The 15,894-nt window shown below is 40.0% G+C and overlaps 1 protein-coding gene and 1 long non-coding RNA gene across 3 annotated transcripts in view; one reads left to right on the top strand and one right to left on the bottom strand.

Moving 5' to 3' along the window:
• Positions 1–15,894, bottom strand: part of LOC127492830 (uncharacterized) — a 134,494-nt gene that overhangs the window by 87,863 nt on the left and 30,737 nt on the right. The gene's annotated exons all lie outside the window — the stretch shown is intronic.
• The window catches only part of RANBP3L (RAN binding protein 3 like), a 53,714-nt gene that overhangs the window by 10,508 nt on the left and 27,312 nt on the right, over positions 1–15,894 (top strand). The gene's annotated exons all lie outside the window — the stretch shown is intronic.

Below are 15,894 nucleotides of genomic sequence, written 5' to 3'. Positions count from 1 at the left end.
AGACTGATAGTTTCTGCTTAAGTCTAAATAATGCACAGTCCATCTCTCTTACACTGCATTAGGTGTAGAAGATAGCACTGTACCAATTTTACAACTAAACTGGTAAGAGGTTTGGGTTTTTGACAAAATGAGCAGTATATAAAATGTCAAATTATGGAGAAACTAAATAATAGTCATTGTTATAATTTATTTTTTAATGTAAAACTGAGTACTCTATTACAAGTGTTGGCTCAACTATAACATTAAATCATTAACGTGACTTGAAATTTCAATCAACATTTAGGCAAAGTAAGTTTCACACCTGAGTTACTTTTAATGACATCTGTGGGCAAATCTAAAAAAATATTTAAAAGTCAGGATTTAAAATGCAATAAATACCTGTAATTCAGTAAGAAACTGCACTCCTTCTACCCAATGATCAGATACCTCACCCTTGCTGGACAGCAAGAAACAAGCCAAAGGTCATAGAATGAGATCTGGATTTTTACAAGGGCTGATAGTCTGAAGCTCTTTTGAGCCTAATGAAAATAACATCAGAGAAAGGTAAAACATGCACCTGTGAGTTGAGCCAGAAGGAGGAAACAGGTTAAAATCGGAACTGAGAAGAAGGGACCTGTCTTTAACACTCAAGCATCAGTGATAAGGAAGAGAGTTTGAAGCAAGCCCCTACTAGAGCACCACAGGGTGGGTTTCAGGTCCAGAAAGAACTAATTGCTTGTAAGCTACAGATGTCTTTCCTTCATCAGATTCAAGGAAATTTCCATTCCAGTTCCAGCTCAATAACTGAGCATCTCCCTAAAGCTTGGGTCCCCATGGGAGGGAAAACCACCCTTCAGACCTATCTATAATGAATGCTTAGTAAACTGCCACCAAATCTTATCTTGTTCTAACAGAATTCGTAAGAAGGAGAGGAATTTTCTATTTATAAAGAAAGAGTAAAGCAGGCCAGTAGCCTGTGAATGTTGGAAATAGACCATGTTGGTCTAGAATTGGCTGTGTTAAAATGTAGTTGTCTGAAGATAAATGAAGGTGCAGATAAAGATTACTTTGTGTGTGTATTTTTATAAGCTGAAGATGGGCAAGAAACAGATGATGAGGCCAATTTTCATTACAGGAGATTCACTCTCAAATATGGCTTAAAGTTCTGGTGTTTTTCATCATTTTTCTTTTTGAAAATTGAATAAGCTCAAGTTTGATTAATGGAAATGGTTGTTATGATGGGGTTGGAGCAAAATAAGTTTAGAGGAACTTTTATACAACAATCTCAGTTACAAATTTAAAGATGAGAAAAAAACAAAGATATAGAAAACAAATCTAAAATGCATCATGAAAGAATGTGCCAAATTGCTTTCTAATTTTGTGAATAGTTTTCACATTTTAAACCTTAAACTCACAATATTGTGAGCTTAATTATGATCTATTACCTTGCTCATAGAAACAAATGTTAATTAAATGAATCAATATTTTTCCCCAAATAGTTCAAGTTGTTGATATTGGTAAGTCACTGAATGTTAGAGCTTCAAAGGTCACTTGATCCAACTGCTTTTATGTATTGCAAAACTGAAACCAGAAGAGAGAAGTAATCTGATCGGAGTAGTTGGTACAAAGAGCAGGGACTGCACTTTCACCTACATCCAAACATCTCATAAGTGTCATAATAATAAAGTAAATCTGAAATTGACAGAAAAATTCAGGAGGTAATTTGAAACTCATAGAAAGAGTATTTACTTGATGTATTGAGCATGTTAGAAAATCATGAGTATACAAGTAAATAGGGAAGAAGAGGAGAAATGTGAAGGAAGGGTGGGAAATGTGTGTGAGGAGGCATGGGAGGTGAATATTAGAATAGGGAGTCAGGAAGAAAAGAAAGAATGACAAGGAAAAGGGGGGAAATCTAATTTTTTTTTAAAAAATCTCATCAGTGGACAAATAGAGTTTGAAAATGTCTACATATACAATTGAATATTATTCAGCCTTAAAAATGAATGAAAATCTGACATGCTACAACACGGGTGAAGATATGCTAAGTGAAATAAGCCAGACACAAAAAGACAAATCTGGTATGATTCCACATATCTGAGTACTCAGAACAGTCAGGTTCAGCATTAGAAAATTTAATAGTGGTCAACCAGGGCTGGGGAGAGGGTAGAACGGGAAGTTATTGTTTAATAGGTAAAGAATATCAGTTTGAGATGATGAAAAATTCTGAAATTAAATTTCACAACAAGGTAAATGTACCAATGTCACTGAACTGTGCATTCTAAGTGGTAAATTTTTGTTTTGCTTATCTTACCATAATTAAAAATAATTTAAGGAGGCATCATATAATTAGAACATGTTCAATACTTTAACCTTAATTTGTCACAGTGCTTCAATGATCAGGAAAGTGTGAAGGTAGGAATAAATTAAAAGGGTGTTGCTCATTTTCCTGAGAATTTTTCAAGACATAAATTTTTAAAGTAAAAATTTTTCTCTTGTAATTTTCTTTAGCATGATGAGCAAAATGCTTCTTGTACGTTTACAAATTGCTCCCTGGCCTTTCCTTCTCCCATCCTAGTTCTAATGCAATGCAATCAAATCTGTGCAAAGCCACCTGCAGCAGGCCTCACATTAGTCTTGCTTCATTCCTGTGCTCTGAGGGTCAGTAGGGCAATTCAGTCCTCAACTGCCAGGGGAAGGCTGGCCTCCCAGAGTTGCTGTGAGTTCCCAGAAGGAGAAAGGGGCTCGAGTTGTGAGGCCTTGTAAGCCAGCTTGGCTCCTTTCTTCCCCACTAGGCCTGCAAGGACTTGTTCGCGGTGGAAACAACATCCATTTATTCCTGTGGTAACAGGAACAAGGAGGTTTTTCTCCTGCTTGCTCAAAGGCTCAAGACAAAGAGCAGTATGTTCAAGGGCAAGAGTTTTGGAATGGGAAGATGTTGTAATCAAGCGTCTCCATCCAGTCTGTGTCCTTGGAATCATGAAGAAATTTCAAAATAGTGTGTTTCCTCACTGAAGGGAAATTAAATACATTAAAAATTAAATTTTATTTATTATGCTTAAAAATAAAATTATTTTAATTCAATATAGAAAGCTGTATTGGTAATAGTCATCTTTTTGAATAATGGTTTAGTCCTTAGGTTATTTTGTGTCAAAATAACCTCTTTAATTTTAGCAGTAAGGAGAATTCTTTAAAATTAACTTTAAGAAGATCCCATTTTTACTTTGTGCATCTGCCTGTATCTTCAACATCCCATGAAACCTAGACTTTGCCTATTCCTGCCTCCCTCAGCAAAGTGAAGAGACTCATTGCTAACATATGGAAGCATTTTCACACTGCAAGTTCTTCTGATGGCAAAACATGTGATTTACAAATACTGTCAAGTGAACTATGTATTTCCAAATGGCACCAGCCTGACCACGCTGCTTCTTTGTTAGCCCTGGAGCCTACATGAACAAAAGAGCAAGCAGCTGTCTCTGCCACGCTCAATCCCCAGGTCTCACATGTGCTGTGGATATTCAAGTAAAGACAGCAAGTCATCTTATCACAAAAGCATGCAATAGTCTTTATTTGTGGACAAAATAGCACATTCAAATCATAGAGAAATCAGTGTGTTCTGTCAAAGTAATACATTATCCTGTCATTTTTGCCAGCAGCTGAAAATAAATATTGATGGAGATTTTAAATTGCTAGGATTACCATACCATTGGTCTGTACACATTCTTGAACAAACTTCTTTAGAGTCTATAATTTGAGCAAAGAATGGGAAGGACAAGAGAAGCCTCTTGCAGTGTTTAGTGATTAGAAAACGTAAGTGCCTGAGGATTCTCATGGTGAAGTCACCTCTCAGGTCTGTGTAGAGCTGTGGAAGCAGGGGACAGCCATCGTAGCCCAGGCATGACACCCTTCAGAAAACAAGAGGCTGTCAAACAGTCATGTAACTCAAGGTAGAAATCAGGATGAAGGCTGATGAAGGTAAAAAGCAGGATGAAGCATGAGATTTGGTCAGCTCTCATGTGTTTCAGTCCTAAGTCCCAAAGTGCTATCTATGTGACCTTGGGTGTGTCCTCTAACTTTAGAGTTTCAGTTATTTTATGAGCAAAAGGGTTTACGAGCTTACCTATTGACAATCATATCATGGAATAAGAGTTGCAGTTTACTGAGCATTTCTTACCAGCCAGGCACTGTACTAAATGCTTTACATATATGACCTTGCTTATTCATTGCACTAACTCTGTGAGGCAGGTTTTATAACCCACATTTTACAGATCAGGATGCTCGGGCTCAGAGGGTTAGAAGAGCTGCTCTGTATCACACAATAAATTGAGGAGATGCAATTTGAATTCAGATCTGTTTTTCTCCAAAGCTTAGATTTTTACAACCATGCATTCTAGCTCCGTTGGAGTCATTTACTTATTCTCCAAATGTTAATATATTTAAATATGTTTTATAATAGATAAAGTATGACACAAATGTAAGCTTTTATTTTACATCCGTGCATAAGATAAGCATCCTAGGATATCAGCCAGGCCTACATCTTCATAGTACTTATTCAGGTTACGGTAGGTGAATATTTCAAAAGGTAACAGGGTAAAGACAAGTCGTGACATGCATGAGCATTTCATGTGGCAGCCACTGTCTTTAAGAAAAAAGAACCCATAGAGTTATGCTTTGACATTGAAACAATAGTTAAATTTAATGGAAAATTGAAAAAGGTCTATTGAAAAACAAAGAAGGCTTTTACTCCTTGAACATTTTGGACCACTCTAGTCTCTGATCATCTGCAATTAGCACATTGTGTGTGAGCACATCTTTGGAGATTAATTACAGAACCTTCTCAAGAAATATAAAATCAGGGACAGGTTTTGTGGCACAGTGGCTGCTGGGATGCCCACATTCCATATTGGAGTGTCAGTTCAAGTCCCACTCTAATCCAGCTTCTCCCTAATGCTCCTGGGAAGCAGCAGATGATGGCTAAAGTTCCTGCCAGCCATGTGCGAGACCCTTATGGAGTTCCAGGCTCCTGGATTCAGCTTGGAAGCCAGAGTCTTCTGGCTATTGTAACCATTTGGAGAGTGAGCCAGCAGATGGAAGATATTCTCCCATCTCTTTCTGTCTCTGTGTCTCTGTGTGTGTGTGTTGTGTGTCACCCTGCCTTTAAAATATCTCCAGCTTCTTCAGCCATCACTATATTTGATTGTCAGAGTCATTTTGGCAGATATTCTACATGGAATAATTTAATAAAATCTCATTTGTAGGAATCTGTGAACTTCTCCATGAAGACAGTAATGAAGTAAATTACTTTCTTTAATAAATTAGACTAATTATCTCTTCAGTTGAATTATTACTGCTGCAAATCTTTAGTCTAAAGTACAAATGAAATTAAGTCACTGGCTGCAACCTACTACCACATTTATCTAGATTATAAATGGAACAACAGTTTGGAATTCAGAGTGGAGGTGGTGGTGAGAATGCATTTAAACACAGGATTTTCAAGGGTATGGTCCTACTTCCAGAAGGGCAGTGAAATTTGTATTTGACAGAACCTCTGGTTCCTCTTGCTTCTTGCTTCCATTAGATATTGTACGTCTTCACTTTGGCTTTTAAAAATTACCCTGTGTCTGGATCTAAATAAGTGAAGAAAGAGTTTAGAGCTTTTAAAACTTAACAATGGATGGATCCCTTGAAGCTGATGAGTTCATATGCTGATGGCTGTGTTCAGTGAGGCTGAAAGGTAGTTTTCTCATTTTCTCCAACGTCCTATTGTGAAATGATTCCCATTCTGAACATGAGTGAAAAGAGGGATAACTTTCCTCATTTTATTCTCATGTTGATTCTATTCGGCTCTAGTGTGTGATTCTCATAAATGAATCCAAACTAAGAAATGCTAGATTTCTTAGAGCTGACAGTTTATAACTTCATTTCCCATACAAACTTTTTTTTTTTTTTTTTTGACAGGCAGAGTGGACAGTGAGAGAGAGAGACAGAGAGAAAGGTCTTCCTTTGCTGTTGGTTCACCCTCCAATGGCCGCCGCGGCTGGCGCGCCGGCACACCGCGCTGATCCGATGGCAGGAGCCAGGTACTTATCCTGGTCTCCCATGGGGTGCAGGGCCCAAGCACTTGGGCCATCCTCCACTGCACTGCCTGGCCACAGCAGAGAGCTGGCCTGGAAGAGGGGCAACCGGGACAGAATCCGGCGCCCCGACCGGGACTAGAACCTGGTGAGCCGGCGCCGCAAGGCGGAGGATTAGCCTAGTGAGCCACGGTGCCGGCTTCCCATACAAACTTAAAGCAATTTTTAAAAACTGCAAAATAAGACGGAAAGGAGTAAGGACTCCCTCATTTTACTTTGTATACTTCTGTATTTCTTACAATCAGCTGATACTTAAGTCCACAGAGTTGGTTACTACTTCGACGGGATGACTGTGATAACATTCATCCTGCCTCTCAGGTTGGGCCGGTGCTTTGAGTCAGCCTGGAAACTGGGGAAACTGCCTCTGCTTCTTCCTGGGGTCCTGTTTATTTCTACCTTCAAGTCAGTACAGAGCATCTCAGAGCCAAGAGTGTCCACCACAGTTAATAATGTTATTCCATGGTCCTACCACCTCCTTCACTAAAGGAGGATTATTTCATATTTTGATGGGTAATTTGTTGCTTATTTTTGCATTCCTTTTGCATGTTTATAGTTTCCCCCACCTATGGCTAGAAATAAGTATACAGTGTCTCAATCTTGTGGTTCCTTTGTGAACTGGAACTGATTCTTTTCTTCTGAGGCTACAATTTGTCCTTTTTCAAAACTGTCTGACAAGATTTTAATGTGGTTTTGATTTCTTTCTTATTTATTTATTTATTTATTTTGGTCAAAATCAAGGTTGTGATTCACAGCTTTGGTGTCTCCTCTCCCTGGGGTTTTACAGAGATGGAGATAAGTTGTGATGATTTGTCTATTTCTTCTACAGGTGATGTAATTTTTACAGCCCTTCAGATGATTCAAATACATGTTGAAGAATCCTAAAATTATGACAAATGCTTTTGAGGTAGTTTGTGCTTCCAGACTAAATTTTTGCTTTATAAAAGTGAACACTTTGGCTGGCACGGCATTCTGTCCCGGTTGCCCCTCTTCCAGGCCAGCTCTCTGCTGTGGCCAGGCAGTGCAGTGGAGGATGGCCCAAGTGCTTGGGCCCTGCACCCCATGGGAGACCTGGCTCCTGGCTTCGGATCAACGCGGTGCGCTGGCCGCGGCGGCCATTGGAAGGTGAACCAACAGCAAAGGAAGACCTTTCTCTCTGTCTCTCTCTCTTACTGTCCACTCTGCCTGTCAAAAAAAAAAAAAAAAAAAAAAAGTGAACACTTTAATTAATATTTAACCATCTCAAGAAGTGGCATTTTCTCACGTGTTTTTTCTTTGAAAAAGTCAGATTTCAGACATGTAAAGACAGAAAACAAACTTTTCCATTGGAGTAGATATAATTAGTTGTTTCAAGCAGAATAAAGGGTGACAAAGTTGAATATATTTTCAAATCCTTACTACAGGTATTTCCTTTTAAGTCATCAGAGTAACCCTTGGCTTCACCTTACACCAAATCATGACAATCATAGTAAATGGTTTGAATAGTCATTATTTTCTCGTTACTTACCAAGTTCCTCAAAACACTCTGCAGGTCCTGTTACTGACTTGAGGTGTGTGCAATACTGTCTTCCCAGTTTTGATCTGAGTTCACAGAAACCTAGAGGTGCTCTAGTGGATGGCTTCTCAGATGCTAACTTGAACAAATCACTTGCAGATTCTGTCAACTGGAGACTGACCCTAGTCTCAGAGGGGCCTGAGATTCTGCATTTCTGACAAGCTCCCTGTCAATGTGCTGGTCTGTCGACCACACATTGAAGAGCAAGGATCTCTATGACTAAAGAAGGGCCACAGTCTGAATTCAGAAACTTGCTGACATTAAAAAATAAAAAGAATAAGAAAGATAGGAGAATGACAGCAAGAAGAAAATTAGAGGTAAGAATGAGGTCATGAGTGGAAAGCAAAACTTTTGAGGAATAATGAGGCAGTTCCTTGAGAGCTAACAGAGTACAGGCGAGTGCACGTACCACAGGACTGGAGAGGAAGAGGGGGTGAATGCAAGCTTCATGCAGGGTATTCTATGCAGCCTGTGGCCTGATAAATTGCTGAATGTTTATGGGTGTGTACACCTATAGATGTCCTTATATGCATAAACAGAGAGATATGTATATATATATATATATATATATATATATGGGGATGGGAAGAAAGGGAAAGACAGATAAGGGTAGAAAGATACTTTATACTAGGGGCTATCACAGGCATATATTGCTTCAATCCCATTACAACCCATTAAATATATATGAAGTTTCAAAAAGTTAACAAAAATGAAACTAAGATGAGTCTATTTTGTTACCAAAAAATTTTTTTGAAATCCATGCATGGATTTTTCCTATACTCATTTTTTATGAACTTTGTAAATATTCCTCTTCTTTATGGATTTCAAAAATCTTCTGCCCCAAATAAACATCTTTCAACTCTTTTTTCCATGAACTTTTGGAAATACTCTCATGCATGAGTGTGTGATGTGTGTGAGTTGTATATATGTGTCTGTGGTGTGTTATCTGTGTGTGAGAGAGAGATGAAAAAGCTGAGGCTGCAGTAATTTTTTTTAAAACATAGCTCTAGGCCTATCTGACTTCAAAGATCTAAAACCTAAGTTTGTCCAGCCAGAGAGCCAGACCCAGGTGGAAGAGGGTGAAGAGGACAGGGTCATAAGGGAAAGTGTTTGCTACTGAGATGAGTCAGGGCACAGGGAGAAGATCTGAGCTACGAGGATGTGGAAGAGACATGTGGAAAGGCCCAGGAAGAAAGGCAGGGCAAAGTGTGCAGCCACCAGGGCCACAGTCCAAGTGGATAATTTCCCTTCCTGGTAGCAATTAGTGGTGACCCATTTGGCAGCAGATGCCCCTTTGAAGGGGGATGGTTGCCGCTCTCTGTCTTCCACAACCCTTTCCAGCCCTTGTTAGAGTGACCTGTTCCTATCCAATGTGGGGAACTCAGTTCCCACAATCTGTAAACTACCAATCAGCAAGAAGTCTGCTGTGTTCCAGGTGGGAAAGGCTGTGGAGCAGAAACTCTAGAAGCTGCCTATCCTCTGCCCACTGGGATCCACTGCCACTGTCTCGGCTCAGTAGATCCTTAAAAAAAAAAAAAAAAAAACCTCCTCTGAGATGATCCAGCAACGAAGTCCTCCAGTTACTTTCCTAGTGGAAATTTATCTGTCAGGGGTTTGGTGTCAGTTAAACATATGGAAATAAAGGATAATGACAACACCTTACAATTCACCTAAAACTTTCTGGAGAAAATTGTGCTACATATTAGAATAGGAAAAAAGTTTGTATATCTATCTATCTATCTGAGAGAGAGAGAGATCAAGCTCATCCACTGGCTCACTCTTCAAATGCTCAAAATGGTTAGGGCCAAAGCCAGTAGTGGGGAACACAATCCAGGTCTCCCCACAGATGACAGAAACCCAGTTACTTGAGCCACCACTGCTGACCCACAGGGCCTGCATTAGCAGGAAGCCAGATTCAGGAGCCAGAGCCTGGAATCCAAATCTAGCATTCTTTGTGGCACACAGGGGTCTACACTGTTAGGCTAAATACCTGCTCCCTATTTCCATATATTTTAAGGCAAAGAATTCAGCCCAAGAATTGAGATATTGCCCCCTTTTTAAATTTTTTTTAATTTTTTATTTAGTAAATATAAATTTTCAAAGTACAGTTAATGGATTACAATGGCTTCCCCCCCCCATAATTTCCCTCCCACTCACACCCCTCCCATCTCCCCCTCCCTCTCCCATTCCATTCACATCAAGATTCATTTTCAATTATCTTTATATATGGAAGATCAATTCAGTATATATTAAGTAAAGATTTCATCACTTTGCACCCACACAGAGACACAAAGTGTAAAATACTGTTTCAGTATTAGTTATAGCATTACTTCACATTGGACGACACACTGGCTGGCGCCGTGGCTCAGTAGGCTAATCCTCTGCCTTGCGGTGCCGGGACACTGGGTTCTAGTCCCGGTCGGGGCGCCGGATTCTGTCCCGGTTGCCCCTCTTCCAGGCCAGCTCTCTGCTGTGGCCCGGGAGTGCAGTGGAGGATGGCCCAAGTGCTTGGGCCCTGCACCCCATGGGAGACCAGGAGAAGCACCTGGGTCCTACCTTCCTACCTTTGGATAGGTGCGGTACGCTGGCTGCAGCGCGCCGGCCGTGGCAGCCATTGGAGGGTGAACCAATGGCAAAGGAAGACCTTTCTCTCTGTCTCTCTCTCTCACTGGCCACTCTGCCTGTCAAAACAAAACAAACAAACAAAAAAAAACATTGGACAACACACTAAGGACAGATCCCACATGAGAAGTAAGTACACAGTGACTCCTGTTATTGACTTAACAATTTGACACTCTTGTTTATGGCATCAGTAATCTCCCTAGGCTCTAGTCATGAGTTGCCACGGTTATGGAAGCCTTTTGATATTGCCCCTTTTTCACCCTTATTGCCCTTTGTTGCCCTTGCTGCCCATGCCTTTGAGCCGCCTGCTCCCTGCTTTCCTGCCTGCATGCTTGCTGCATGTGGCTTGCTCCTGGCCTGCTCTCTGCTTGGTATGGACCCCAACGTATCCTCTAGACTTTTCTTTCTCCCCTGAGTAAAGCCCTCACTCTCCTATGCATTTCTATCACTGAACAAAATCCTTAAAAACTAAAAAAAAAAAAATAATAATAATAAAATAAAAGAGAGGGAGAGAGAGATTGATTGGAGGTTTGTTAGACCATGTAAGTCAATAACATGTCATGAGGTTTGTGCTTTAATTATGGGTGGCAACACCATGGTAGACAAGGAATTATTTTTTCAACATTATACATACTATGTGGTTTAAGCAATCCGATGCTTCTACCAGGATTTTCTGGAAAACCAGTAGTCTCCTTCCTGTCTTCCTTGCTGCTGTACAGATAAAACATTTTCCCTTTTCCAGCCAGACTTTATCTCCAGTTCCAGAAATCATTAGTGGTACTGGACTTTTGGTTTTTCTGTAGGGGTTTACACCAGGTTGCTTTCTAGCATCTCCGCTGCTAACTAATGCTTGCAGTTCAGGTTCCCTGCTCTGCTTAATCAGTTACTTCTTATCCTTCTACTTTCCTTCCCAGCTCTTAGAATTTGTTGCTATTATTTTTCTTCAGTTTTTCTTGTCGAATTAAAAAAAACACCTTTATCATTGTGTAAGTTCTGCTTGGGGATGTATAGAAGTACGTGTGTATGGTCAATCAATTTTGATAAAGTTGAGAATGCTAAAGTGGCATTAATTCATACTGATTTTTCCTTGGCATGGTGCTGAATTCAATGTTTTATACACGTAGAATGTGAGGTGTGCCAGGAGAGCTGTATGTGGTATGCTAGTGTGATGCGTGGGAGTTGAGATTCATAGTTTGGAGGAGGGAGGCTTGAGTGTAATTCAAGGCTTTGGCACTTACGAGGGCATAACTTTGAGCGAGTCGCTGACTGAGCCTTCATTTCCTCATCCATAAGTGGTGGAGACTGTATTCAACCCAAAACAGGATGGAAATGATTGAGTTAGACACAATGGACAGGGTGATCCTTGTGGCAGGGTGATCCCTGAAGAAGAAAAAAAAAGCCTATCAGAGCACACAACTCCCTTTCCTAAACTCCTCACGGCTTATGTTTCTTGGATTGAAAACAAACCCCTTAGCAGAACGTCAAGGCTTTGCAAAGCTAAAACTTCATCTTTAGCCCCGTTTCCTACCATGCATCCTCTCTTCTGATAGATGTCAGCCACACTGGACCCTTTTATTACTGGAATTTCCCAAGCTGCCTCCTTCATCGGAGACTCTGGCTTTTCTCTCTACTTGAGTACTCTTCACACTTGCCTGGATGTTGTGTCTCCTGGGAAACCTGAAATCCTGACCTCAGAGACCAAAAAGTTTCACTGTTGGTCACTTACTGAGAAGTTGGCACTTGTCTTTTGTAACTCTCATCCCAACAGAAGTTAAATAATTGTGCCATTGTCCAGGTCTGTTTCACTCCCAATGAGCACTGAATAAGGGCAAGGACTACATTTATTTGCTGTACTGCTTTATTCACAATATCTTGCAAAATGTCTCATACATAGTCATCTCTCCAAAATACTTGTTGAATAAATGGTTTAATGATTGCATTAGAAAGAAAAGAGACTAAGTTTTAACACATAATTTTTTAAAAGAAGATTTATTTATTTATTTGAAAGTCAGAGTCACACAGAGAGAGAAGGAGAGGCAGAGAGAGAGAGAGAGAGCGCGGGAGAGAGAAAGAGAGAGAGAGGGGTCTTCAATCCACTGGTTCACTCCCCAATTTGCTGCAATGGCAGGAACTGAGCTGATCCGAAGCCAGAAGCTAGGAGCTTCTTCTGGGTCTCCCACGCAGGTGCAGGGGTCCAAGGACTGAGTCATCTTCTACTGCTTTCCCAGATACATTAGCAGGGATCTGGATCAGAAATGGAGTTGCTGGGATGAGAACTGGCGCCCATATGGGATGCAGGCACTGCAGGCAGCAGCTTTACACACTGCACAACAGTGCTGGCCCAAAAACATATAATCTTAAGGAGTTTGATTTTACTTTCAAATTCTCCTACTGGATCAGGTAAGAACAAGGCTTGATAAGTGCTTACTTTTGACTCTGTGCTCGGAGTCAAGAGAATTACTTGGGAGAATGGAAGAGAATCTAGTGGAGAAGGAGGTATGGACATTATCTGCTTTCTCGATAATGTGCTGGGCAGTGTCGAGGAGAGAAAGTGGCTGCACAGACATTAACACACCTTCAATCAGATCATGTATTCCTAACTCCTGTCACAGTGTTTGCACAAAAGGGATGCATACTTGATACACATTTGTTGAATCAATGAATAAGGGACACTTTCTCAGTTGACTGTATGCCTTCCAAGCTGCAAGTATCCTTTTTGATTTCCACCTTAATACTGCCATTGACAGTATCTTTTGTATATTTTTAGCTGTATTTTTAAAAATACTTATTTATTTATTTTATTTGAAAGGCAGAGTTACAAAGAGAGAGACAGAGACACAGAGAGACATCTTCCATCTGTTAGTTCACCCCCAAAATGGCTGCAACAGCCAGAGCTTGGATGGTTCGAAGTCAGGAGCCAGGAGCCTCTTTCAGGTCTCCCATGTGGGTGCAGGGGCAGACACATTAGCAAGGAGCTTGTTATGAATTGGAGCAGCTGGATCTGGAACTGACGCCTATATGAGATCCCGCAGCTACAGGCAGTGGCTTTACCTGCTATGCCACAGCATCGGCTCCTAGCTGTGTGTGTGTGTGTTTGTTTGTTTGTTTGGTTGGTTTTTTACTGGTATAGAGCTTACTTTATTTTTTTTTCATTTTCAATTATCTTTATATACAGAAGATCGATTCAGTATATATTAAGTAAAGATTTCATCAGTTTGCACCCACACAGAAACACAAAGTGTAAAAATACTATTTCAGTACTAGTTATAGCATTACTTCACATTGGACAACACATTAAGGACAGATCCCACAGGAGAAGTAAGTACACAGTGACTCCTGTTGTTGACTTAACAATATGGCACTCTTGTTTATGGTGTCAGTAATCTCCCTAGGCTCTAGTCATGAGTTGCCAAGGCTATGGAAGCCTTTTGGGTTCACCAACTTCGATCTTATTCCAACAGGGTCATAGTCAAAGTGGAAGTTCTCTCCTCCCTTCAGAGAAAGGTACCTCCTTCTTTGATGGCCCGTTCTTTCCACTGGGATCTCACTTGCAGAGATCTTTCATTTAGGTCTTCTTTTTTTTTATTTTTTTTTCCCAGAGTGTCTTGGCTTTCCATGCCTCTCATGGGCTCTTCAGCCATATCCGAATGCCTTAAGGGCTGATTCTGAGGCCAGAGTGCCTAGCTGTGTTTTGACAGAGGGAAAGTCAAGATGTTATTTGTCTGGGTTTTGGCCAAATCATGCTATTTTAAGGATGGCTGTCTCAAGACTCATTCAGAAGAGCCTCATTTATTATTCTAATTCATTAGTATTTCCACTGCACGTTCACCAAAACTATTTATTTTCAAAAGTCACTAGGAATCTCATTGCTTAAATCTAACATAAATGATGCAAAAGGAGTTTGTTCTGAGAAAAAATTATAGAACTGAATGTAGTTTCCTATGGATGAGAATTTCAATTTGTTACTGAGCATTTTCTGCTGGGCTCACTTTGTCTGCTAAGAGCTTGCATAAAAATGGAATAGTATCTTGATCTCACTGGAGAAGCACCTAAGTTCTCATGGCTGCAGGAGATTCACAAAGGGTAATATGGCAGAGTGTATGACATTCTCTCAGGGGATAAGGTGGTGGGAATTGGAGAAGACCTTTCTGGTGCATAAAAAATGTTACTGATAGTTTCCTGAAATTCCTCAGCTATAATTTATTTATTCAGCTCAGGGATAGAAAATTACCTCATTTGATGTCAAAGCAATGCATTGGTAATGGATGCTATAATGAGAAAAGTTCTGAGGCCTTATGTGGACTCACCAGGAATGTGTCACCAGTTAGCAATGTCAACTATGAGTTTTAGAATGGCAATTGGTGGTATGCCATGTATTTAATATCTATTTTCAAGGCTTTTGTTTTGTCTTGTTAAAATCTATATATCTATATATTTTATATCTTAAAAAGTCATTTAATTTTCACATAAACTCTATGAGCTAAACATTGTTATAATCTTCATTTTTGTTCACATGAGGAAACCAAGGTACAGTTACATTACATTTCTCAAAAGTATATGGCCAATTAGTGGTGGAACTTATATGTGAACACATGCTTATCTAACTCCAGAGCCCAAGTCATAACTGCCCCCAAAAAAACAGTTCTTAAGAATTCTAGAGTGCTGATATTTAAAGCTGTAATCATCGAAGTGTATCTATTGGCTTTCCTAAGATAGGAAAATATGAAAGGGTAATAAGGCTGGCAGGGTTGAAGACGAATTTTATCTGCTTTGCAATATTATGTAAGACCAATCCTTAAATATTGAAAATATAGTTTAGTACATGATTATTGGAGTGAAGGAAATATGAATTCTACTTGGCTAATTTTAAGAATGGAATGAAGTACACCTATACCATTTGCATTTTAAGATTCAAATCATCTAGAAGTACTATTCTCAGATGAGATTTGTTTTACTTGATATTTTTATGCTTTAAAAAAAGTTATTTATTGATTGGTTTTAATTTCACTTGAAAGACAAAGAGACAAAAAAACAGAGAGATATTTTCTGCCTACTAGTTCACTCCCCAAATGCCAGCAGAAGCGAAGGCTGTGCTAGATTGAAGCCAGGAGCCCGGAACTCCATCCACATCTTCCATGTGGGTCTCAAGCACTTGAGCCAGGGTGTACATTAGCAAAAAGCTTGGAAGTGGAACCAAGGCCTGGACTTGAACCTAGGAACCCTGATATTGAGCATGTCTCCCATGCAGCTTCTTAACCACTGCACCAAATGCCCAATCTAAAACTTTTTATTTTTAAAGATGTTAATCACTGTGTCCTAAAAATAGTCTAAAGGCAAGTGCTTATACTTTATTTTCCTTAAACACTTAATGAATGTTCTTTTAATGGGATTGCCTGTTTATGAAAGCCGGCTACTATCACTTTCTCCAAACATTTATTTTCTTTAAAGATTTATTTATTTACTTGAGAGGCAGAGTTACAGATAGAGAGAGGGAGAGAGAAAGAGAGGTCTTCCATCTGCTGGTTCACTCCCCAAATGGCTGCAACTGCTGGAGCTGGGTAGATCTGAAGCCAGGAGCCAGGAGCTTCTTCCTGGCCTCCCATGTGG

Source organism: Oryctolagus cuniculus, chromosome 14 (genome assembly GCF_964237555.1).
Source record: "Oryctolagus cuniculus chromosome 14, mOryCun1.1, whole genome shotgun sequence".
Lineage (NCBI taxonomy): Eukaryota > Metazoa > Chordata > Mammalia > Lagomorpha > Leporidae > Oryctolagus > Oryctolagus cuniculus.
The sequence above is the reverse complement of the archived record's forward strand: the minus strand, read 5'-3'. Positions and strand labels throughout refer to the sequence as shown.